This window comes from Carlito syrichta, unplaced genomic scaffold, assembly GCF_000164805.1.
Source record: "Carlito syrichta isolate Samal-C Ts95f unplaced genomic scaffold, Tarsius_syrichta-2.0.1 Scaffold301804, whole genome shotgun sequence".
In the NCBI taxonomy this organism is placed as follows: Eukaryota; Metazoa; Chordata; class Mammalia; order Primates; family Tarsiidae; genus Carlito; species Carlito syrichta.
The window spans coordinates 444,911-471,801 of NW_007245900.1; the positions used below are offsets into that span (position 1 = coordinate 444,911).

The 26,891-nt window shown below is 49.0% G+C and overlaps 1 protein-coding gene across 1 annotated transcript in view; it reads right to left on the bottom strand.

The window, feature by feature from the left end:
• Positions 1–26,758, bottom strand: part of GRIP1 (glutamate receptor interacting protein 1) — a 388,420-nt gene extending 361,662 nt beyond the window's left edge. The window contains exon 1 of the mRNA XM_008055267.2: positions 26,632–26,758. The gene's annotated coding sequence lies outside the window, so the exon portion shown is untranslated. The remainder of the gene's footprint in view (positions 1–26,631) is intronic.
• Positions 26,759–26,891: the final 133 nt, after the last annotated feature.

Below are 26,891 nucleotides of genomic sequence, written 5' to 3' on the forward strand. Positions count from 1 at the left end.
AAAAAAAAAAAAAAAAGATGCACACCATTGGCTAAATCATCCCTGGATAATAAGCATTTTAATTATTAAGGCCACAATGCAAGCATAAGATTATATGGCGCCACTCAGAGTCCCGCAAAGCTCTAGTCACCGGGGAGGCTGTGAACGGGGAAGCAGGAGCTTAGCCCGGCTCTTGAGACATTTTGAAGAAGGAGCAGAGCTCGCGGAGGGCGCGGGCAGAGCGACTGGACATGGGCCGGGGGTGGGGAGCTGTGACAGACATGTGTGGAGAGCCGCTGGGAGCCAAGGGGAGAATCCACACCATTATACAGGGGACCCCTCCCCAAATAGAATTATCTCTTGGAGGGCAGGCCTCTTGCTGTTCAGGCTTCCCCCAAGGTGAGTGCTCTAGGAATGCATCGGCATCCGTAGACCAGCTGCTCTTGCGGCGAGAGGCTGCGTTGGACTTCAGCGAGCGGCTTTTGGGGATTCTTTCCACATGTTTGCCCATTTTGTGATGGCGACGGATGAGCGCACCTGCCCACACCACACTCAGTGTTGAGCCGTTTTTGACCAAAACAGCATGACCCCCATGCCCACACTCCAAAGGAAAGCCCGAGGACAATCCGCCCTGGTTCCCATGAGGGCAGGAAGCGCACGTGCCAGCCAACCACACAGCACTGGGGCGTTTCTCCAAAACAGAGGTGCTCCCAGGATGGGAGAAGAGGGAGAAACCCAAAAAAAGCCTGTTCAACAGAGATGAAGCCTGTGCTGCAAGAAGATGCCTTTGCGGGCATATAACTTCTAGCACAAAAGCTGCAGTCAGATTTCAGTGGCCCAGGGACAGTCTATCTTTCCTTTTCCAGGCCAGGGTGGCGGGTTTTCAAATTAAGCTGGGCCTCACTATCTGCCAAGCCCCAGGATTTCAAAGGGAAGAGTGCGAGCCTCTGGAAAGTAAAAGTCATGCGGCATGTGGTGATGCGGTGCAGCATTTATTGTAGTGGCTGGATTTATTTTAATGGCTTTAGAAATGACTTTAGTTCTGTATTCACGAGAACGTTAGGAGGTCACTTAAATTTTTCAGTTACACTTTACTGCAGTTTATGGTGGAAATTTGATGTCATAATATTTGTGAATGTGTGGGCACAAAGGCCCTCTGGGCATACAGCTCATGTTCCACGTCTACCATATCAAAGAATAGTAGAGCCTGTCAGCCCAGCACCTTGGGAGGTCGAGGTGGGAGGATCGCTTGAGCTTGGGAGTTGAAGACCAGCCTGGGCAACATAGCAAGACCTCGCCTCTACAACATAATCAGAAAATTGGCTGGGTGTGGTGGTGTACGCCTAGAGTCCCAGCTAATTGGAAGGCTGAGTCGCAAGGACTGCCTGAGCCTGGGAGTTTGAGGCTCCAGTGAGTTGTGATCGTGCCACTGCCCTCCAGCCTGGGTGAGAGTAAGACCCTGCTTTAAAATAAAAAAGAACAGAAGAAGTGGAAAGGTTTTATAGTGAACTGAGGTCCCCAAGGTAAAGCAGCTGTGAGATCATAATGGCAGGCACCATACAATCAGGAAACCTGGATCAGTCATTCACTTCTCATTCATTCATTCGCTCAACCTACTATGATTTACTGAACATCTACTGTGTGTCAGGCGCTGGGAACACAGTGCCTAACAAGACAGACAGGATTCCTTGTGCTACAGTACTTGTCGTGGGGGAAGCCAGTAAGCAAACCCATCAGTAAGATCACGTGGTAAGGGCCGTGGTGAAAACAAAACGGAACCGTGCGGTTGGGAACGACAGGGAGGCCACTGTGGACCGGAGGGTGGAGTCTGAGGACACCCCATTTAAAATGGTGTTTGCATCATAAGGCAGCCAGGAAGAACATTGCAGTTCCAAGGCCCCCAGCAAAGGTAAACCTGGTATAATAAAATGCATCGTTAAAGTTAGTTTCACCTGCTTCTTTGGACTTTTTAAAATGAGGCCACGGTAAAATGCAAACGAGGCTTGCATCTGTGACTTGTATTAAGTTTCCACAGGGCAAGGTTGCCAGACAAGGGACAGGAGGGTGGGGGGGGGGCCTGAGGAGGCAGGAAGGGGAGGAGGGAGAGGGAGACTGAGGGCACCAGGAAGGACGGTGAGCTTGTACCACGGCTGCAGTGGGATGCCCTGCGGGCACCAGGCCCAGGGCCAAGGGCTGACCCACTGCTGAGAGGTCACAAGGGTGCAGGTGGTGGTGGTGAGTGGCAGCAGAATTCTGGGTCTTCCCAAACCCCACATACAAGCAGACAGAGCAACCAGTGGTTGGAACCCTAAGGACATCTACACCAAACTGGGGACAAGGCAGATATCTCACAAACTCCACGCGACAAGCCTCCGAGAGTGAGACTGATGTCTGTGCAAGAGAAAGCAGCGAGAAGCCAAGAGGTGTTGGGTAGATTGGGGAGCAGGAGACCCTATGTCAGAGACCCTGTATCAGCAGGGGTTCACCGAGAGGGCCACAGGCCGGTTGACAGTGGCCAGAGCCGCCCACACCAAGTCCTGCGAGGGTGAGGGGCTCACGGCCAGGGCCCTGCAGCCTGGGGCAGTCTCGCCCTGTGAACTCAAGTCCCACCCACTGAGGGTCCTTTCCAGGGCAGGACCCAGCGCTGAGGAGAAACTTCTGGAAGCATAACTGAAATGATACAGGACAGGAGTGACAGAGAGGAAGGAGAGAGAAGGACCGGGTCAGAGGGGAGGTATGTTTTCCAAGGCTGCAGCACCCAGACCTCCCGTTCCGATGTTCTTGTTACGACGTCACCCAGACACCCTCGTGCGGAGTGAGGTGGGCCACATCCTTGCCCCTTGAACCTGGACGAGATTCTGTGACCTGACACAGGGTGACTCTGTGCCTTTCAGGGCGGGTTGTAAGAATGCCAGGACCTTCCCCCTGCCCTGCTGGGGCCCGGCAGCATTTGAGGAAGCCCCATCCAGTTGGTGGGTGAGGCAAGTGGGTGTTCCGGCTGACAGTGGGGCCGAGGCCCCATCAACCCCAGGCCAAGACTCCAGATGGCCGGGGAAGGGTGCCATCCCTGCTGGGCTCAGTTGGGTCCCCTAAAGAGCTCGAGAACAGACAGCACGGCTGTCGTCCACCGAGTTCCAGGGTAGTTTGTCATCCTGCGACAGAAGCGAACGGCACAGCTTTAATTATTTGATCTGATGGCAAAATTTGGAAGGGATGTTGACCTAAATGGTCATCTTCATTTTTGGTAAACAGTAAGCTTGGTGCCCATGGAGGTAGTCCGTCCTCTTTCCGTGGGCTGGTGAGGCACAGTCCATTTTCGTCTGGGTAGCGTCTCTTGCTAGAAAATGCTTCAAGCACGATGCCAGCAGAAGTCTGTTTCAATTCCCCCAAAGGAAGCACTGGGCTCAGTTAGTTTCTTCCCTTTCTTTCTTTCTTTTTAAAGAAAACTTATTTGCGTCCAGGCACAGTGGCAAACAACTATAATCCCAGCACTTTGGGAGGCCGAGGTGAGAGGATTGCCTGAGCCCATGGGTTCAAGACCTACCTGGGCAACTTGGCGAGACCTCATCTCTACAATAAATAAAAAAATTAGCCGGGTGTGGTGGTGTGTATCTGTAGTTCCTGCTACTTGGAAGGCTGAGGCGGAAGGATTGCCTGAGCCCAGCAGGTCGAAGTTGTGGTGGCCATAAGTGTGCCAATGCACTCCAGCCTGGGCAATAGAGTGAGACGCTGACTCAAAAAACAAAACAAAACAAAACAAAAAAGAAACATATTTGCAAAAGGCACCAATGTATTAAGTAGGCTGACCACACAATTTATCATCCAAACAGAAAACATCTTCCCAACAGTTTGGTTGGCATAAAGTTCACATTCCAAAACCCCCCCAGAGGTGACGCCTACAGTTCAGTGTTTTCCTGTCACACCCAGGGGGTCTGCAGACACCGCCACGGCCTGACTCCGGAGCACTGCCTGACACCCTCCTCTAACGTGGGGCAATTTGGAAATGAGAGACACTCTAATAGCAAAGAGGCAAGAGCAGTGGGTGGAAGGTTGGGGTCATCCAGGGCGAACTGGAGCAAGGTGTCCCCGAGGTGGAGGGCGCAGGTACTGGGGACAAGTCTGCACAAGCTGACTCCAGGGAGTGGCCTGCTTGCAGGGGGGCGGCTTTACCATAGACAGAAATGGCCCTCTGATTCCCACAGGGCGTAGGGAAAGCGTGTACAGACTGGCACAGCCATGTTTGAAAACCATGCTGCAGCGTCTATAAAGCTGAACACGTGCACTGCGACCCGGCAGCGCCACCGAAATGACCACCTCTCGCTGCATGTCATGTCCACACATGAAATCTACGACGCTCCAGGCCCTGTGGGGCCGGCTGTGCGCTCAGGAATGGCGAGGAGCTGGGTGAAGCTTTATCGTTCGGTGGAGTGAGTGGTGACACACACTCACTTCCGAGGGACTCGGCAATGGCACGTTTAGAATCCGTGCAGTCTTATGAATGTGAGACTTCCACGCAGCCCTCCTTAGAGGCGAATGGGTTTGTGTTTCATAAAGAGACACTGAGACTCTGGACTGAGGCGGGATCCCCGTCCATCCGGGATCTTAAGGAGAGCGGTTAGGAGCAGCCAGTGTTAATTTTCTCCTTAACACCTTCCCCGGGACTGGAGACAATGAGTTCCTTGGGAAACAGAGGTGGGCAAGAGGCAAAGGTCTTCCCCTCACACAAAGGAATGCTTAAGCAAAGACAAGCAATTAACTACCAATTAGCCAGTGTGGAGGCTTTCAGTGTTAGTCTGAGATGCCTCTGCTATCAAGAATAGCCCTTTACAGTTGAAAGTAACATTCAAGATCAATCTCTCTCACTTCCAGTCAAGGAAACTAAGGTTAAAAGCACTGATATGACTCGCCCAGAGTCAAACGGCAGGTTAGCAACGAGGCTGGGCTCAGAACCCAGAGCTCGCAACCCATAAGCATTTCTCCTGTTATTAATGATCATTACTCTGCTGTTCACCATGCAGCAACCTCTGTGATAAGGGCCTTCCTGCTGATCCAGTTCAGTCTCCACAAGAGACAATAGGTATAACAGTTATGCCCATTTGCCCGAGGGGAAACTAGAAATGCTTAGAAAAGCTAATATGCCTTGAAAAGGTTAAAAATCAAGGGTGAGTGCAGTGGTCTGTGGCTGTAACTCTTGCGCCTTGGGAGACTGAGGCAGGATGATCATTTGAGACCAGGAGTTTGAGACCAGCCTGGACAACATAGGGAGTCTCTGCCTCTACAAAAAAATAAATAAATAAAAAATTAGTTGGGAATGTTGACGCATGCCTGTAGTCCCTGCTACTTGGGAAGCTGAGGAGGAAGGATCACTTGAGTCCAACAGTTGGAGGCTGAAGTGAGCTATGACCGTGCCACTGCACTCTAGCCTGGGTGACAGAGCGAGACCCTGTCCCTAAAACTAAGTAAGTAAATAAAAATCCACTAGGCAGACCTGCCAGGATTTTAATTATTTCTCATTCCAGAATCTGAGCTCTTAGCCAAGGGCACTGCTGTGTCTTTGAGTTACGCTGTGTTTCTAAGAGGAGGATCAAGGGAATAAAATACATTGCTTCCTGAGCATGACAACGTCATGGAAAAAATCACAAGCGGGTAGTTTATTTCTATGCTACAATCCACGGGTTCTCATATATGGTTTCTCAACATATCTGAGAAAAATATGCCCACCTGACCAAGGTGGCCGGCAGGCATCAGCATTCTCTCCCTGGCTGCACCCTGCAAGTGAGGGGCTGATCTCGGAGGTCCAGGAACCACTCAGCACCAGAGAGTGACCTTGCAGCATGCCGAGCTTAGATGAGACATCTTTATTTTCTTGGCAATGCTCCTGACAACATATGATCAGCAGGGTCACAGGTTCACGGCCAACACATCGATCTCATGGTGTCCTCCTCATGTCTCCATGGATAGTAAAGATAGGGTGCCCCAAGTGGAGTCTAAGTGACCACTCACACCCTGCAGTGCTGAAAAACGCTTGTGCTCTGTGCAAATACAAGGAAAATGTACACACAGAAGACACATTTGATGTGGCAGGAGACAGCTTGCGTTAGGATTTAATTTCCCTCACATCTCTCTAAATATTGAGTTTGTAGTAGAACTGAGACATTTAAGAAGTGCAGGCTCATTCATTATTCATCACAAAGTGCATTTCCTGGCCATTCATTCATGATGCAAGACCACCAAGGTTAACAGGACAATAGAACAAACATGGCATTTACCTTCTACAGAATAGTCTTATTACACTTAGAATATGTAATAGGAATGGAGAGACAGAAGGGAAAATGGATGAGTAGTGGTCCCAAATTTAAGTCAATACTTCCTCTGATTTATTATTAATATTATTATTATTTTGAGTCAGCGTTTCACCCTGTCCTCCAGGCTGGAGTGCAATGGCACAATCATGGCTCACTGCAGCCTCGACCTCCTGGGCTCAGGCGATCCTTCTGTTTCACCTTCCCAAGTAGCTGGGATTACAGAAGGGTACCACCACGCCCACCTAGTTTTTTTATTGGTATTTTTTGATAGAGACAAGGTCTCTTTTTATTGCCCAGACTGGTCTCAAACTCCTGGCTTCAAGTGATCCACCCATATTGGCCTCCCAAAGTGCTGAGATTACAGGTATGAGCCACCTATGTTACATGAGAAGAAAAGTAGAAGAACTGATAAATGATCATTTCATCCAGCAATGCTCCAAAGATGACCAATATCTGACCTCTTCCACTCCCAGGGCAGACATCACTAGTCAATAGGGTCTGCCTTCCCGCCAAACAGATTCCCTGACCATACCACCCTTCCCAAGAGTAACGCTGATTCCCTATACCTATTATGTGCCAGGCACTGTCCTGAGCACGTCACACACATCGTTTCATTTACAGCCTCGCAACATCTTAATGAGACACCGAGAGTCAGAGGTCAAGTTTCGTGGTGGGAAGAGGCTGGGTCAGCACCCATAGCCAGGGCCATCTCACTGCAGCCCCCACGCTCTTCATGGCCGCCCTTCTCAGCCAGCTTCCCGGGGCCTGGAGTAGACACGTCACCCTTCACCACCCTAGCTGTCTATGCACATGGTTTGGGGACCCCAAACCCCCAAATTTATTTATAAAAAATTGTGTATTTGTTCCTCTGTGTTTAAACTTCAGTCACCTTTAAAGTCCTCTCTGTGTGATGCAAGACACCTACTGAGATGCTTTTTCCACTGTTCATAACAGTTTTTGAATATGTCCCTTTTGATGCTTTTTAGTCCTTCTGCTGTTTTTCGTTTCACCTCTTCCACATCAGCAAAACGTTTCCCTTTGAGGACTTTTTTCATCCAGGGAAACAAAAACAGAGTAGCCTGGAACGAGATTGAGTAACAGGGAGGGTGGGGCAAGTAGGTCACGCCATCTGGGGTCGAAAATGGCTGAACACTGAGTGTGGTGTGGGCAGCTGTGCTCGTAAATCACCCACCATGAAGTGGGCAAACGTGTGAAAAGAAATCTCCCAAAAAAGACTCACTGGAGCCGAACCCAGCCTCTCATCACGTTAGCTGGTACACAGTTGCCGCCTAGGTCCCAAAACACTTACCCAGTGGGGGAAGCCCAGACTACAAGGGGGCCTGTCCTGCAAAAGACAGTTCCAGTCTTTTTGGGTCCCCCTCCACTCCCCGTATAGATTGCTGGTCCCAGAAAATGTGTGTTACAGCTCCCAGAAAAACAAAGAGTTTCTTTAGAACTGCTCACTGGTCATTGCCCTGAGTTTAAAGGCTTCACAGGGCATGTTCGTGGGTTGCACTGGTTGGAGCGCTCATGCCCAACCTGCTCTCTGAGGTTTTCCGTGACATCTCGTGACTCGAGGGAAGCCCTTGGCCTCTCCACCAGCCGCACACGCCTTTTATGGGGCTTGCCTGTCTTCCCTGGCAGTGCTGTGTTTCCCTGCATCTCCCTGAAGCCATCAGGAAGCTGCCCAGGTGGTGTGACCAGTCCAGCGTGCGGCGTGTGCAGGGTCACACCACATGCCAATGTTTCCAGCACTCCTTCTCATGCCATCTGAAAACTGACGTGAAGACCAGTTTCACGACTCCACCAACTTGTACTGATGACGTAACACTCTACTAAGTACACAGAAGCCCCCAACGCCAAATAAAAAACCGGATTCAAGAAAAGGAAAAAAAGTCGAGAGCTGGTGAAGAAGGAAGTGGGGGGGGGGAGGAAATATTTCTGGCAGGTTAGGTAAGGTGTTTGCTTACATCAGCAGAACAAACTGAGCAAAACTCAGTAAAACCAACACAGTCCCCCAGGTCTCTCTTACTCTGCCCGAAGTTCCACCACTTAGAGATTCCTGTGGGTTACTAAGCGAACACACACACACACACGAAGGCAAAATAAAACAAAAAATTAATCCCTAACACCTTGGGTTCTCAGAGAGTCACATAACCTAAGGGACTTGTGTACAAAGGAAGCCACTGGCTTACCAAACAGAACTGCACTCTGAGGTTGCAGCTTTTTGACTGAGATAAGGGTTAGGGCCAGGGTGAGGAAGACTAGGGATTTGGGGGTTTGAGAGTAAGGAGTAGTCCATCTCAGTGGACAGAGGTGACGACCACATTGTGCACAATATCCATCAACACACAGGGATGAACGGAGGAGCGAGGAGGAGAGGCCAGCCCGGTGGCCGGAGGCCAGAGACACGGAGGCCACGAGAGCTTCCTTGGTGGGCAGACTTCAGGGCAGCATCGTGCGGGCCACCTACCCACCAGTGATGGCAGGAGGTGGGTAGTCCCAGGAGGCAAGTTCACCTCTGCAGGCATTTCACCCAAGAAGCCAGGCTGTGGCTTCCTCCTCCCTGACCCAGGTGAAGATGCCGTTGTGTCTGGTCACACCCCCATGCGTCTGCTGTGTTGTGCCACAGAGTCCGGGGTGAGCACACCAGGAGGCTGCCAGACCGGCCTCCCCACCCTGGAAGAAGAAGAGTGGCAGCCTGTGGGCCGGCTCCCCAGGGCATGGACGCCAATGCCCAGGGGTGCTCACGGGACGAGGAGGAGCAGCCAAGAGGCGTCAGGCCGAGATGGGCTGCCGCGCAGGGCCCGGGCTACGGGAAACCAGCCGGTGGCACAAAGGTGCTCTGGCTTTGCCATCGGTCTCCTCACAGCTTGATAACCTCAGAAGTCCTCTGGTGATGCTATTTTCTCCCTGAAAAGGAGCTGCAGCTGACCCAGGGCCTAATCTTTTGGATATCTGGAGAGGGCGGGGCCGGGGGCTCTTCCAGAAGCTGCTGGAAGAGCTGTGCATGCAGTGCATTAGGGTTCATTTCGCACACAAGTAGCCTTGGGCTCCTGGCATCTGACCCCTTCACGGCCCCAGCTGAGCCCGGCTACCATCCGACATGTACACCTGTGTTCTCTGGACCTCGACGCAGGCATGAGGCTTTGTTTTCATGCTTAAGCTACAGGTGGCTGCACTGGACACATTCCCGGGGCCGTGCTCGCCTGGTAACCAAAGGCGACACAAAAGGGCTCCAGAAACATTTCGCTTCCCTGAGACACGCTCTATTGTTGCTGGTTTTAAGCAATTATGTAGCGCGGGTTCTTCTGCCGAGGGGGACAGTTTCCTTCCCATTCCTGCCTCCAAAACGGGGCATGTCCTCCAGGCGTCCCTGAGGTCATCTGCCTCTGTGGTGGTCTGAATGTCTGTGTCCCTGAATTCATGTGTTGAAATACTAACCCCAGTGTGATGATTTTTAGAAGTGAGGCCTCTGGGAGGGTGACAGGTCATGAGGGCAGAGCCTCAGGGCTGGAAGAGTTCCTGATAAAAGAGTGAATTTGTGCCCCCTGAGCGCTGTCCCAGAAGGCTGGCTCGCCCCCTTTGCCACGTGGGGACTCAGCCAGAAGGCGTTGTCCATGAGGAGCAGGTCGTCACCAGACACCGAGTGTGTCGGTGCCTTGACCTCGGACTTCCCAGCCTCCAGAGCTGTGCAGGAGAGATGTCTGCTGCCTCTAAGGTCCGTGGTGTGTGGTATTTCATTACAGCAGCCCGGATGGACTACAAAGTGAGCGGCGTGCACAAGGACGGGCGGGACGCAGCGGGCCCATAGCGGAGACTCCTTCCCCTGCCCCCAGGCCACAGGATTCACATTTCTGCTCCTGAACTTGCCCCGGGTTCCGGGGCGGGGCATTCCCTCCCCTGGACACAAGCTGGATCTGTCAAAGTCACTCAGCACCATCTGGAGAGCCACGCTGGGTGTCAGGGAAGAAGGAACAGAATTCCGCAGGACTGAGCGCCGGGACAACCCAAGACATTCTTGTTAAACAGGTAAATACAGGACTCTGGATTTTTTTTTCGGCTAAAGCCAGCTTGATTTGAGCTTCTGCCCCTCTTCCCTATCTGAACAAAGTGGAGGTCTGCCTGCTGGAATTTTCTTTCTTTTGACGTCCCATGGTTGAATAGCCACATCTATACAGGTGTGGGAGGCAGCCCCAGGATGGCCCCAAGACTCGGGTCTGCTGTCACTCAGCCTGGTGACCCCTCCTCCTGAGCAGAGGTGGGGCCTCTGATCTCTTCCAACGGGCAGAAGGCCAGAGTGAGGGGCTGCGCTTCCAAGTTTGAGACACCAGAGACAGTGGCTTTGTCCTGCTTTCTCTTGGGGCTGGCTCTGAGGGGGTCTCTGCTCTGCTCGAGCTGCCCCGTGGAGAGGGCCACGTGGAAAACACCCGATCCACTGTTGTCTCCACACATGAGCCGTCGAGGACCTGAGACCTGCCCACAGTCACCTGAGTGAGCTGGGAAGGGCACCCAACCCAGCCCCGGCCGCGAGATGACTGCAGTCCCAGCTGCACCCTGACCACTTCCTTCTGCGTGGCTGAGCCTGAGGACCCAGCTAGGCTGCACTAGGATTCTGGATCCTCGGGAACTGTGAGAGGAGACATGTTTGGTATGTGATGCAGCCAAATTTTGGTCTCAAGCTTCTGGGCTCAAGCAATGCCCACCCCTCCCCTCCCCCTTAGCTGGGTTACGGGCAGGAGCCACAGGGCCCCAAACTGCTAAATCTGGGGACAACTTGCCACGCAGCAATAGATAAATATTAGAATGGAATTGACCCAAAATGGAGTAACAATAAAATCCCCACGCCTTGCCTCTCTGTTATGTTTTCCGAGATAATTCTCAACTGCTTTCTTCATAGGACTTTAAAAACGTGATTTCAATATATCCAAGTTCGCAGAATAACTCTATCAGGCTGAGACAACGTGGTGTTTGAGTAGGAAGATTCTTTACAAGAACGGCTGACAGGTGGAATCTCATTCTAGGTGAGGCTCATCTGTTTACAAACACACACTGAGCTATGTATCCGGCCCAGAAGGATAGCATGGGACGCTTGTCTCAGGGAGCTTCGGCCCCCGGAGAGGAGGAAAACCCTAAGATTTAGGAACACTGGGATCAGGAGGAGGCCACGCTCGCGAGGTCTGCGGCCCTGGACACGCCATGTAGCTTTTCAGGGCTTCCTTTCTCACCTACAAGATGAGGAATAACAGTAACAAAAGCTGATCGATCAACTTATAAGATGGCCAGAAGGACTACGAAGGACAGCATATTAAAGTGCTGTGAAATTTTAAAATAAAACAGAAGTCTACTTATCGCAGTGTTTATTGCCAAAATGAGTGCACACTGGCTTTACTACAGAAGTAGATGAGAATGGATCATCATTCGTTTGCTGTTTACTGGCATGTGCCAACTGTCTTCCATTTACTGTCAAGACGCGCCCTTAAATCTGAAGGTAGCTTTTTGGATCCCTCCTTTCCAAACCACACAATCTGAATTACTTCTCCCTGACTGTACACCTCCAATACTTTAATCTCAACTCGTTCTCTGTGAGAGCACAGTTACAGTTACCGTTTACAGAAAAACTGAGTAGAAATTACAAGGAACTGCACATTCTAATATTTTGGGATGAATTCATTAATAACTTGTGTAAGCAAAAAAGTTCCTGTCATGCAGAAAAGAGACCACATTTTCCTCGATGTGAGATTTCGACGGCGTTCAGAGCTGCCTTTTAGAAACCATTCAGTGTTCTTACGACTCCTGCCTTCTCCACGAAGCTTCCTCTAATGTAATTTGTGATTCATTAGGCCAACATTTTGAGGGCACTGAAAAACTTGTTATTTGCAACATGCCACTGTGCTTAAATTCATCATTCTAGCCCAATAGAAGACCCCTTAATAAAAATGCCTCAGCACGAAGAATTGATTCCGTTTTAGGGAAAAGGCAGCAGCAATAAACTGCTTTGGACTGGGCAATCGATGGTTATTGAATTCGAGACTCCAAGCCAATGGTTCCAGCTCCACAGGTCCTTGGGACTCAAGCTGCCCTGGTTGCTTTTAATGAACAAGGTCAAAACCACGAACTGAAATACTACGACACTAACAGAATATTTTACCTCAAAACCTTTCAGCCTCGAGGCACCATCAGCTGCCGAGGATCTTTGCACTCGGCCTAAATATTAATACAGACTTCAAAGTGGAAGACGGATTGTCCCTTGGAATCTACTCCTCCGGCTGTCTGCAGTTTGCTGTGCGATAAAATAAAACTGAACCTGTATTAAGCACTAGCTGTGGGCCAACCCAGGTGCAGAGGGAGGACACAGAGGCAGCCAAGAGGAAGAGAAGGCGTCACCAAGCACACTGGGAGCACCGAGGGAGCGAGCCGTGAATGCGAGGGTCCGTTTGGACGTGTTTTTAGAGGACATGCCGTCAGTTCAAAGAGAGAAGGAGGGAGCACAGGCACGTTTGAGGGGAAGACGTGGTCATTGCTTTTCTGCAAAGCTAGCTGAGGCTTTATTTTGTGGGGAAGAACAACTGAACTGGTGCCCGGTTGGGGACACGGGCAAGAGGGGGCACCCCAGGCAGTAAACTCCCCCCAGGGATGGGCTGAGGGGTGGCTGAGGCTCAGAGGAGCCGGCCTTAGGCCTCCCTGCAGGCTCTGGGCGGCCACAGGACAGGCAGGCTGGGAGGGGCTGCCGGAGCTCCGGGTAGGGAAGCCAGGGTCGGAGGGGATGGCACGCCCAGCCCCGTGAACAAGGCAGATGGGCACCTGACCTGGGAAGGGGAGGGTGGCAGAAACTGCCCAGGAGGGCCACAGAGCGAGAGGGCCACAGAGTCTGAGTACCGCACTCCCAAGTTCAAGGGGAAGCAGGCAGAAGGAGAAGGTTCCAGAGAGGGGGAGGAGAACTAGGCGGAAGATGGAGAAGCCAGATAGCGATGACTCCAAGGCCAAACGACAGCCCACTGCAGCCACCGCAGGAGACCGGGAAAGCCAGAGAGAGCACGGCATCCCTGCCCGGCCACTCTGGGGGGCAGGAAGGGAGTGGGGCTTGGGGAGGCGAAGGTCCAGCAGGCCTCGATCAGTGGCTCCAGTATTGACTGAGCAGTATCAGTTGTGTGCTTTGGGGACAGGAGGGTACAAGCTGGGTATGTGGAGGTTCTTGGAAATGGCAGGAGGAGGGAAGGCAGAGCCACGGAAACTTGGAAGCGGCCCCGGTGCCCGTCGAGAGTCTTGAGGGACGGGAGGGACTTAGAAGAGGGGTGCACTTTGGGCCTACTTGCTTGGGGAGAGAGAAGGAGAGGGACTGCAGAGACAGACACAAGACTGATGACGGACGTTGAGAGCCCAGCCGAGGCCAGAACCCATACATTTGTAATGCAGCCAGCCACCGCGACCACACGAGTTTGTCTTCCAGGAAAAAGTCGGGAGCCTGAGAGCCAGGGTGGAGGCCACTGATGGCCTGCCAGAGTGAAGGCTGGTCGCTGGCAGGCAGTGAGGCCAGAGTGTCAGGGACTGGGACCTACCAGGGCACCGGGCACCATGAAATAATGGCGACGTCAGCAGCGTCCTGGCAGGTAGGTCCAGGCCGGGGCCCGATGGCCTGTGGAGTTCAACATTCAGGTTCAAGGGTGAGGAGCAGGTGGACAAGTGGGATTTTACGGAACTTCTGAGGAGGAAAAAAGTGAACGACAGAGGAAGAACCTGATAAAATGAAGCGCTACCAGGTGCCTTAACAGAGCAAAAGAACAGACTCTGAGCTTTCAGGAACGACGCACTTCCCTGTAGCTTGTCTCTACAAAGCGTACCATGTGCACTTTGCTCTTCACATGGAATCATCCGAAGTCACATCAGGTTGTCTTGGAGACTCACGATGACAGCTAAGACCCAGAGATTCCTGTCACGTCTACATAAAGCATTCTCAACTTCTGGCTGAGAAACGTTAGGCTTTAAAAAGGAAAAAGTAAAGAAAAAAAACCCCAAGACTTTCCAGATGAAGGGAACACGTAGCTAGTGGTCTGAGGCCATCACAACACTTAGGCGGGACACGTTGACAAAGCCATACTCGAGCTGGGCAAGACAAGCGGCGGGGCTGGGTTTGGTGGCTCCACCTGTCATTCCAGCACTTTGGGAGGCTGAAATGAATGGATCGCCTGAGCCCATGGGTTTGAGAACAGCTTGGGTAACTTGGTGAGACCTCGGTTCTACAATTAATAATAAGAAAAAAATTAGCTGGGCATGGTAGTGTGTGCCTGTCGTTCCAGTTACTTGGAAGGTTGAGGCGGCAGGATCACCGGAGTCCAGCAGGTCGACGCTGGGGTGGCCGTGAGTGTGCCACAGCGCCCCAGCCTGGGCAACGGAGTGAGGCTCCAACTAAAAAAAAAAAATCCAAAAAAACAAAAAAATGATAAAGCCTGGCACAAAGTACTCCTGACCACTGTTGCCCAGAATTCCAATAATAGTGCCTCAAAGTGCTTATACTTTTAATAATTTCACCCTATTTGAGAAATATTTCCCTTCAGTGAGTTTGATATGTGAGTATTTATTCCACATGGGGGAAGGGAGACTGTGATTCATGTGTGACTTAGGAATAGAAAATACAAATAAATAAAACCAGTTCCTACACTGTTTTCCAATTCTCCTGAATTCTGGGATTTATTTGGAAGCCCTCATAGGACTCTCTGCTCTTATGACAGATTTATGCCCACACTCACAGCTCTGTTCACACAGATGCAATGGTTTTGTACTGTTTAACTTTTAGTCACTTGGGTTCCAGGTATTTAAAAATCTAGGCAGGCAGATGCCCAGGTGTGACATGGGACAACATTACAGCCCTCTTGTTCTTGTCCTATGTTTCTGAGGGATTATACACATGGCTAAGTCAAGGCCCTCACCTAGACTCAACTGTTTGCTCACCTTGGCGATGGCAAGCTTTCTTCCAGTCCAGAAATGCTGAAATCACACATATCAGTTCCCAATTTCAGATCCAGTGGGGAAAAAAACAATAACCGCAAAGGCACACCAGAACATAAGGCAGACTGTCCTGTTCCAAGCACAACTGAATTCCAGATACTCGAATGTGCAGGACTGAGAAGACGCATCTCATTACAAAACCGCGGGTCACAACCGGCTGCGTGGTCGCTGCTTTCCCTTCCCTACCTTCGGGGACATGGATTCCACCCACGCTGACTCGGCGGTCCAGCAGCCCATCTGGAGGGCGAAGGCCACCCTCACGGCGGGCCTGGGCCCATGGTGTGGGGAGCAGGTGCACATACTGTGGCTGGGGCGGGATGCTCTGGGGAATGCTTCGGGAAGATTTGCTAGGAGTAGCTCACATGTCAGGCAATTGTGCGACACCGGGAAAGTTCATTAAGCTCGTCCGGCCCGAGTTTCATCTGGAAAACAAGGCTAACAGCATTTGCCTCGAAGAGCCGTGTGGAGTAAGTGAGCGAATGCACGTGTGGCTCTCAGCACAGGACCCGGCAAGCATGCATCCCAGGAGACCCCGGGACCAGCAACTCTGGAACAAGTGTGTGTGGAAAAGACGAAGGTAGGTCTATATAAATCTGATCTGCTGAAAACGTGTCTCTCCCCTTCTGTCTTCTATGGAGTGGTGGCTGGAGAGGGAGAATGTCCGAATCACAGCAGCAGCAAACCAAGCTTCTTACAGTCCAAGAACAGTGCCTTCTAAGGTTCCTTGTCATCTGGGACACGTGGAGAGTGACTACAAAGTGACGGGAGGCGTTTCTGCAGGGACTCGGTGCCCTTCGTGGTGAGCTTCAAGCAAGAAATGTCTACAGTCAGCCCGGGCGCTGTCCTAGGTGCTGGAACAGGAAGCCGACGCTGTGGTCTTCACAGGACAGACACACACGTGATCCCAGAACAAAGGGGCAGGTGGGGGCCCGGATCCCACCCTTGGGAGGGTGAGCGGGTGGCGGGAGCCTCTCCTACAGGTAGCCTCTGAAGCAACGGGAAGGCTTGGGGGAAGACAGCCTTTCAAACACACCAAGTTCAGAGACTTAAATGCGTCTGCCACTTCTATTCTTAGCTGACTGTGTAATCCTGAGTTAGACATTTTCACTCTTTAAGCTTTAAAAAAAAGAATCGCTGAGCGGATTACTATGTTGTTAGAGCTAATAAACATACGCACGATCAGAGGGTGGGATTGGAAGGTCCCAACAGTTCTTTTTAGCTGAGATTCCGTTTATGTCTGATCGCCTTCCAAACGGTCCTAAAAACACCATTACAAAAAACATTCGGGGATTTTTAAGAAGGAAAGAGGTGTTTGTTCCCGTAAATCATGGACGCTTGGTACCGGTGGATAGAACCAGCCGCAAATAACAATAACAGTCCTGAGGTGCCGGAAGCTCTCCTCTTCACCCCGATAGTGAAAGGCCGCCATCAGTCCTGTAGATGGCCATTTATAGCCGGCTGCTGACCAGCACATCTCACCCTACATTGCTGCAGTTGCTCCCGAAAAGCGATCGTGACTTCAGGCTGGGTGAGAAGCACCGAACAAGCCAGTCCCAGGGCCAAGTTCATTCCCAAGACCCCAGTTCATCTTCACGTCTTCAAGGTGTTTGCAGAAATTTCTTTTTTTTTTTTTGCCTGCAGCTCATAGTTGACGAAAACACATGTTAGCCAGAGCTGTCGCCATTTGTGAAACTCTCTACTACAGAGGCATGTTAACCTACATCCAAGTTCTAGAGTCAGCAAGCCTGCCGAGATTGGCAGTTCACATTCTGTATGGGTTACGCTTGACACGCGGCTAGTTTTATCTCAAAAATGGAGCTTCGCAAACCAAATGTCAATTTCTGCACCTGAAAATTCCTGAGCCACACACCTCAGCCAGCAGACACACACGTGGAAACACAAGACCTGTCCAGCCGTCAGCAGAAGCACCTGTTTCTGCAAAATGTCTGCCACTCTTCCAAAATCAGGCACACGTTTAAAGTCTGTGGGTTACCTTCATCTCCTGGAAAGCAGTCCAGACAATCATCAGAAAACAGAAGGATCTTTAAGATCTTACACTAAATTTATTTTTAAATATAAAAGATCAATCCTCAGAGCCATATTCAACAAACAGTAGCTTGTGTAGAAAACACAAGGGGGAAACCCCGCAAAACAGGATTATCTTTTGAGGGGGTGGGCCCCTTGGAGTACAGACTTCCCTGCTAGGTGAGTGTCCTAGGAACTGATGGCATCTGTGTACCCGCTAGTGTTTTTGTAAGAGGCTGCCTTCAGCTTCAGTGAATTTTTTTGGAGATTCTTTCAACACGTTTGCCCATTTTGAGATGGATGGATAACGACTGCACCTGTCCACACCACACCGAGTGTTCAACAGTTTGTGACCCAAAACTCCATGACCCCTGTCCCCTACCCTCCCTATTCACCTGATCTTGCCCTGAGCAACTTTTTTTGTTTACCTGGATGAAAAAAAATCCTCAAAGGGAAACATTTTGCCGATGTGGAAGAGGTGAAACAAAACACGGCAGAAGCACTAAGAGGCATCAAAACTGATAAATTCAAAAACTTTTGAGTAGTGGGAAAAACATCTCACAATAGGTGTACTACATCAAATGGAGAGGACTTCAAAGGTGACTACAATTTAAACATGTGAGAATAAATACACAATTTTTAAAAAACAAATTCCGGGTCTTTTGGGTCCTCTCCTTGTACCTTAATATTCCCACAAGCAACATAATTCTCTGGTTGTCTATGCTAGTGACTTCATCAAGAATCACACATAGGGTCTCGGCCTCCACAAGGCACAGAGGATGGCAGCCACGTGGCTGTAACCAGAAAAGCCCTGCCCAACCCTGCTCACTCTCTGGAAATAATCTCTCTGACATACGATCTTGCTATGACATACAAAAGCCATTAAGAAGCTCTATATCGGGGTGTACTTTAACGACTAGGAAAAAACGTGCTATATTTTCGTCCTACAGAAAACAAACAGCAAACTAGAACGCAGTCATACACCACAATACCCTTTGAGCATATGGCAAGCTCTTAGCCTGGATTGTAACCCACAGACTTTTAGGACCCAAGTATGAAGAAGACTAACACGCGTGCTGACACTATTCCATACACAGAGCAAATCGCCCCGAAGCCCCTGCATTAGGCAGCCCCTGGCCAGGCAATGCTGGCCTCCCAGAAAAGCCTTATGTAGGGACAGCAACAGCTGTACTGCCTTCTTCAGCAAAATGAAGGCTTTCTTAGTAACCCCGACTTCTTTGGCTAGAGTCATATTGTATCCGTTAGTGACATATTACAAAAGCCTTTATGATTAGACCTGTTTTCGCTTTGTTTTTTAGAGTTGGAGTCTCACTCTGTCGCCCAGGCTGGAGTGCAGTGGCATGGTCACAGATCACTACAGTCTCAACATCCTGGGCTCAGGTGATCCTCCTGTCTCAGCTTCCAGAGTAGTGGGATTATAGGCATGTGCCATTATGTTTGGCTTTTTTTCTTCTTTTTCATTTCTTGTAGAGATGAGAGTCTCGCTATGTTGCCCCAGGCTGGTCTTGAACTCCTGGCCTCAACAGAGCCTCCCACCTTGGCCTTCCAAAGTGCTGAGATTACAAGTGTGAACCACGGCGCCTGGCATAGGCCTGGTTTTAAATCTACGTGTTTCCTAATGTGAGTACATTATTCCTAGAAAGAGATGCATTCTGATCTCAAACAACTGATTTTTACAAAGGAATGTTAATAAAACACCCTATTTAGAGGATGTCAAGGGAAGCACTGCATTAGAATAAATAAAAACATTTCCAGCTCTGTAGGGCAGAGGACAAGGTGGTTCCGTCCTATCCACCAGCAGCTGCCCAACATCTTGTTCTCAAAGAAGCACCCCACCACCACCATCCACACCCTTCTTGCCAGCTCCACACTCCATCAGAAAACCTTGACTTCCTTCCTCCATGGCACTGGCCCTAGTTACGTCCTGCATACAACTCTGACCCTCGCTTTCACCAGCTCCAATGCCCAGAATGACGCCCAACATGTATGGTATCAAGTGTCTCCCGGATGCATGACAATGGTGGCATGCTGACCGCAAGTTCAATTCTCCTGTTCTCGACAGGGCCAGGAAGTAAAGCAGAACGTTCAAGCATGACACTAGAGCTTATTATCCAAGATGTTATTAAGAATAACTTATTTAGCCATAATCTCATAACACTTTGGCGCCAGTTCAAACCATTTCTAGAACAGAGATCTTCAGAGTTTTGTCACAGGAGCTGAAATCCAGCTCAGTTTCTACGTATTTATAGACCCAAATACTTGGTTTAAATCTACAGATCCAAATAACTCAGTTCTGTGGCTGAATGTTTCAGAAAAACTTTTTGGTGCTGAGCTTACATAATGGTTAAAGAGCTGGTGGGGTGGAATTCCAACACTTCCAATAAAAAGGGAGATCACCAAATCAATGATGTGTTCTAGAGAAATGCCACAAGGAGTGCTTCCCTCTGGCATTATGGCGAATCATCTGGCGGGAAGTGCACGGAGAAGTTATGTGTTCCCCTCTAAAGCAAGATCTAGACGGGGAGTGGTGGCTCACACCTGTCATCTCAGCACTTTGGGAGGCCGAGGTGGGAGGACTGCTTGAGGTTAGGAATTCTAGACCAGCCTGGGCATCACAGTGAGACCATGTCTCTAAAGTGTATGTGGTGTAGTATGTGGTGTGTGTGTGTGTGTGTGTGTGTGTGTGTGTGTGTGTGTGTGTGTACAGAATAACATTTAAACACACACATACACACATTTAAGTCTCCAGTTGGAAAGTGGAGCTCAGAGTGTTGCCTGGCCTGGGGGATGCCGAGGGTGCCCTGTCCCTGCCTGTGTGCCCCTGGCCAGCCTCAGCAGCTGCTAGGCTGTGCCACGGGGAGAGAGCTCTCCTGCGTCTCCTGCACAGCTCCTCTCTCCTGGGCCTCGGCACCAGGGTTTGGCAACCCACTTTAGAGCAGCAAGTGACCTGTGTGACCCGTCCAGTGACACATCGATCCTTCGTCCCTGAGAAATGAATGCATTTGTGGACGGAAAGAACGTTCATGGAAGAGTCTAGTTTCCAGCTCTGGCACGCATTTCTATAAAAAATAACCCCCAAAATCAGATCTTCTCAATTAAAAATTTGCCAGCAGTCCCAGACTAGAAATGAGCTGGTCTGAATTTCAGCCTGGGTCTGCTCCTTCCAACTCTGTAAGCCTCCGTGGTGGGCACCCGGAGACCTCGTAGATGGAGCCAGGGGCTGCGACATGGGAGGGTCATGGTCTTCCATCTCCACCCCTTCTGCATGGCAGCTCAGTCCCCCCTTCCGAGTGGCTCCTCACGTGGCAGGGGGCTTTGCAAACACCCACAGAAGCACTCAGCTGGGCTGAGCTCAGGCTGTGCATCCAAGAACAGAAAAATCACCCAACGCTAGAAAGCGCTCATTTTGTATGACGGTAGCTATAATTATGACAGTTTTGATCAATCCAGCATGACAGAATTGAAGCAGAAATGAAGTATTTTAAATATGAACACTGCTCTTCCTGGGGGGAATGGCAGATAAATAGATGATCACAACACTGTGCCAACAGAAAGCACTAGAATATGTTTTTTTTATTAAATAAGTGGGAAGTTCGGTGACAACTTGACAATAAACAAAAAAGAAAAAGGGAAAAAATCAAAACCCAGCATGAATGTGGCCCAGTACAGAGCTCTTCTGGGTTTGTACAGTTCAAACAAAAATAGCACTGAAGGAATTCTCACCTCCACACGCCATATGCCACATCCGTGGAGTTGTGGGATCCATCAGGCACGAACCCACGGCACAGGAAACTCAAGGGCGTCTCCAGCTATCGGGGTCAGGATATCAACTCCGAACACATGTTGTGTGTGTTGGACTCTTCCAGCAACGTCACACACACTTTACAACTTATTTAGAAGAGGTGGAGGTCTGCTCAGTGTCTCGCCTTGTCTGGAAATGGAAGTGCTCACACTGGAAGGGTTTAGACAACAGTGGATGCCCACAGCGCCGGGTCCTGAGGAAGGACTTCCTACATCACAGCAGCCCACCCCGCTGGATGCCCAAGGGGCTCCTCGCTCCAATATCCTCTGAGAGAATCGTGCCATTTTCAAGTCCCCTGAAGGGACATTCATTGACAAAAGCAGCTGGGTTCGCCGACCACAGAGTAAATGAGAAGTGACACAGAAAATACCATTCGATCCTTTTTTTTGAGTCATTGACAGCCACAGTCATTCATATCATCCATAAATATGACACCATGTCCACTTGACTTAGGACATTAAATTAGGAGTCAGTTTTTGTTGGAGAGTTTCCTTTAAGATAAGAGGACCTACTGTTCAAAAGAATAAGGCCACCCAGCAGGGAGGCTAATGGCTGTAATTCATATGTGGCTGGATGCCGGACCTCAAATATCACCAGAAGGATCATGAGTGAATGCCATCTGGAGTGAGGAATAGACAGTGGGCGAAAGCCCAGACCCCATAGGGGAATCCTGGGCCACTGGTCCTAGGTCTGCAATGGTCAGTGGGGTCTGCATGTCACCTACCTTGTTTATATTTAGGTTTTTTTTTTCCCATCTAAAAATACTCAGGTTGGACAAAGCAGATCCCAAGATCCCTTCGACCTTCATAGTCCTTTAATAATTCATGTAGGAAAAAATACAGCTTGAGATGATAACGCTGGTGACACAAAGTAGCCGCCAAATGGAACATGCTAGCCGATCAATGTTCAACTAAGCAAATACACTACAGATGGAAAGCGATTCTTAGGAAGGAAAAACAAGCAGCGCAGGCCCAAAGCAAGCCCGCCCGCCCTATTTCTTTATAATCAATGCTGTTTCTAATTCGTCTGGGACTTCTTGAGTCCAATTAAACACAGCTAGGGCTTGAATCATCCAAGATCTCACATCCCAGCCCTGTCAGTTTGATGATCGCTATTTTTAACATAGAAATAAATGGCTTCCATGCTTAAAAGCACAGGGGAGGCAAGGCCAGCCTGTGACGTGTGCCTCCTCTCTCCTGCCTCCCTGCCACCCCTCCCATTGTCCCCCAAAGGCTGAAGCCAGCAGCAGCCACCACCACCCCCCACCCCAGATGTGTTCCAGCCTGGGACTATCTCGGTGGCGGTCAGGCTTCCCTCAGCATCTATGTCAGAGTTCTCCCGCCAGCCTTTGGGTATCCTTATCCAGAAAGAGAAACCTAATTAGATGTCAGTTCCCTGTAGCACAGAGGGTGTGGCTACATGAGTTCACCCAAAGAAAAACAAATTTACCCACACCAAGGCCTAAAGATTCTCATTCTAAAACACCCATCACCAGTTTATTCGTTTTCTCTAAGAGCAATACATAGCGTTTTTCAGTGACATAGAGAAAGTGCAGCTCCCCCTCTGAAATGCTAAGGCACCGGGAAGCCTGAATTGCTTCCATAAGAATTTGAAATGTAACCCCCGCTTAATAAAACAACTCAGCCAACGACTTTACACATACACACAGACACCACTTCGCAATTATTGTTCAGTATCTATTAGGACAGGCAGACTGCAACAACAAATGAAACCATGTGTAAACGCAAATGACCTTTTTTTGGAGGGGGGGTGTCCAAAAGTTCCTCCCCTCCTTTCTCCAGTCTTCCTGAAATGACCTCAGTAAGAGAAGTCAATGGGTCACCCACGACTGCCCAGGGCAGCTTTCCCACACAGTTTTTCTCCTGCCTGGCTGAGTCCGAGGGGGCCCGAGAGCAGTCACCTGGGGCATCCCCCACGGAGTTCAACACCGCTGCACAGGCAGGGCTGCCGGGGCCACGCAGGAGTCTCACCAGGCGTGAAGCCAGCGTGAGGGGTGCATGTGCATATTTGTTATCTGTTGAAACACAAACATCCAACAGGGCTAGCGCTACCTTAGTATGGTAGACACACATTAACACACGACCTGCCAGAGCCTTTGAAAGGACAGAACTAGAGCACAGTATTTGGTGACCGACACATAGAAGAACAGACACAATAAAACTGAATGTTAGGGTCCTTTTCTAGCTCTCTGAGACCTTCAGGCTCACGACAGTTGTGTGTAATCAAAGCAAGTTTTTCTCAAGGAAAAATACCCAGTGAATCACCTCTGTGAGAAACCTCATGGTAAATGATGAAATCACATGGTGAATTCACAGCGGAAATGATGCTTCTCGGTGGATGTGGCCAGATAAGAGCTGTGGTCCAGGATTTACCAACATGCTGAGAATTTTGAAAGTGTATCCAAATTCTCCGAAATCCCTTTATATGGAAAGATGAATGGATATTCTAGGTAACAGGGATCCCCCTGCTGACAATTCTTGTCAGAATTCCTTCAGGACAGGCAGGCCAGCTTTTTGGCTTACATCCCAGTCAAGAACTTTCAGTCAAGATCTCTGCCTGAATTGTTTTAGAAATTAAGCAAAGCTCAGAATTCATTTAGCTCTAGAACTGGAAAAATCTTTAGAAATAAAGCCACCCGTGTCACATTTTAGAAAATCAAAACCCAGACATGTTTGGTGACTTCCCCAAGAGAAGTCAGTTTATTTAAATTGTCTGTCTAGTTTATTTAAACCCCAACTTTAAGATTATGAAAGGAGAGATGAGTTATTTTAAAAACTCAAATATAGCCGTCTCATGGACACTAACATACATCAAGAAAACAAAACGTCAGAGGAAATATAAAATCAGTGGACCAACAGCATCACTGCTCAAACTCAGTTTTGAGGGAGTTTCAGAAAAATCACCCACTTTTAGCACAACTTCTCTCTCCTAGCATCTGATCCCACTGACATTTTGATTCATTTTATCAGATTATAAGTGATGCTGTATTTAAGATGAAGAAACGGATGGTGAAATCTGAATCAGAATCCACAATAGAAGAGATTGTAATTAGGATAAAGTTAAACATCCATTAGCACTGGGAAATGTATTTAAGGGAGGGCAGACTTATTGGGGAGTTTTTTTTCGGGGGGGCTCTTTCTAGGTAAATCTTTTACTATTATTTACATAAAGTCCTTTTGGTAATGTGCACCAATATAAAAACTGACAAGACAGAGACTTACTTTTTTTCAAAAAATGAAACAAACTCTGTATGGAAAAAAATAAGAAGACACTTCTGATTTATCAATAGCATCACTAACTAAGATGTGAACATCCTCATAGGTTCCACCATGTTTCCAACCTTAATGCAAATCATTTTTCTAAGCCATCTAGGGACACACACAGGGCATAAACTTTCAAATTCCGCCCAAAACTAATTAACATGGATAAGCTGTAGATGTAATTGAATTCAACCATATCACCCATTTGAGAGGATTGGTTTTAAGGATCAGTCTTGCTCGTGAATGCTGGAAATGTGAGTGGACGTCCCCTCATTCAAACCAGAAAGGATGAAACTGAAGCCAGAGGGTGCTCCGGGGGTTCGATGTCACTGCCTTGTCTCTGTTAAAAGCCCTGGCCATCTGACATTTGATGACATGCCAGACCCCAAGTGTCTGAATCTCCTGTGACACAATCTGTTTATGATGAAGCCACGGGAAGTTGGGAACTCAGCGTGCAACCAACTCTACAAGTTACATATTATATAATGATGCCTCCAATATAAAGCGTGTCAGTTTCACGTCCACAGCAAATGGCTATTGATATCTAACATCTCATGCTCAGCGGCCCTTGACAGATGAGATGAGATGAGATGGTCTCACTGAGTTATTGCAATTGATGTAGAAAGACTCCTTATTCCTTAGTGAGCTCATTCTCCAGAGTCTAATCTGGGGCTATTTCTTAGATACCTCCACAAATACTTCTTTTAAATAGATTTTGTAAGCTTACAGAGTATTTTTATTGTTTTAAAATTCTTACTCAAACAAGCAGGATACAGGCATTTGAGAGACACTGTTTGAGTCTACTTGCACAAACATACATCACGATACATGTCTGAGGAGGTGTGAATTCAACTCAGTAGATATCGATTGCAAAAAAAATTGCACAATGAATATCAATCTAATTAAAAGTTCCTTAGCTTCTGCTTTTCGGTTTCCAAGTTTTCAGAATTATGCATGCAAGCTGACAGTAGTTTTTGATGTGACACAAATTTTAGTTAAATTCTAGGTTATATTATGGAAACTACATCTAGGAAGCACAGACTGTTACTATATTCAAATATATTAATTATGTAAAAGCATTATAAAAGAGAAACCTCTCTAAAACTCAGAGATGACTCTGAAAAAACAGCATGTAACATTATTCCAGTAAATTCCAAAGAATTCTAATTTTGCATTATTGTATTCCCACCACAAATGAATTTTCAACCCTTGATGGTCATCAGTCACAACAGAATTTCTGGTATTTAGTGCTAACTCTTGTGGCTTTTACTACCACAGAAACTGGGATCTAAATTATTGAACAGTCAGTGTTCAAAGGCTGTAAGAAGGAGGCATTCTTGCTAGATATCAAAAGGCCAGGAAGAATAGAATAGAAATATGAGTTTATTAAGATCCTTATTCAAAAGATTTTTTTAAATGTTCAATTTTTAAGATGTAGCTCACACATGACTGTCATCTCCCTCCATTTAGGGCACATCAGAAATCCAGTGAGCACCGCGCAAGCCTCCTCTCCTCACCCTCAGGCATTTCTGGGCATTTTAAATCTATGGGGACAAGTCTGAAACTCACCAGAAACTCAAAGTACTGACAGGTACAAGGAGAATTCTAGTAGTATGCTACTTATAAGTTCCTTTACAAATGCCTTACTATGAAGACATTACGGGAATCACTGCTTCCAGCTGACAGCAAATAAGAGTTCCCTAGTTTAATAACAAAATTATAAACACACATCAGAAAGAAGGATTTGAATGTCCCTGCACAACTGACATCTCAGTTTAATCACGGGCACCTCAGCTTAATCAGGAACATTGATCACTAGCACGCACTTGAACGTGAATGACTATTTCTTCCAAGGCAGCTAGCCTCCCTGTTCTGAAAGAAAAATAAAACCGGTCACTGAACCACAGCTCCAGCAGGACACGATCCAGCCACTGACAATACTGACTCCCAAGATAGTTTTTGAACGGCCCATTCAACTGACAACGTGATCGATTAACCGCACCTGAAACAGACCTCGGCTGGGGACGCTGCCTGGCCCCATCCACTGATCCGGCTTGCGACAGATCCAGGGGACTAGGAAACTGCACTTAGTCCTTACAGACTGCTCTCAGAGAACACCATCTGGGAGACCTTTTGCATCTAAGATTAAAGCCCCAAGGCTTACTGTGAGCCCGGCCTGCCTGCGGGAGGAGCAGGGGAGGGAAGCGCTTACTTCGAAAATGCTCCGAAGCGTAATAATAGACGTCCTCGTAGCCCTCGTGGTAATCCTCCTCGGGTCGGTACCTCTTCCCCTTTCTCCTCCTAGACCTTCTGACGGCCCTGATGAAGCCCAGGAAGCGGTCCATGTCTCCCCGCAGCCGGCACGGCGCCCCGAGCACCCGCAGCCCCGCCGCTGACCAGCACCTGCCCGGCCCGGGCAGCTGGCTACCCACCGGCTGGCGCCTGAGCCACCATCAGCGCAGGCACTTCGGC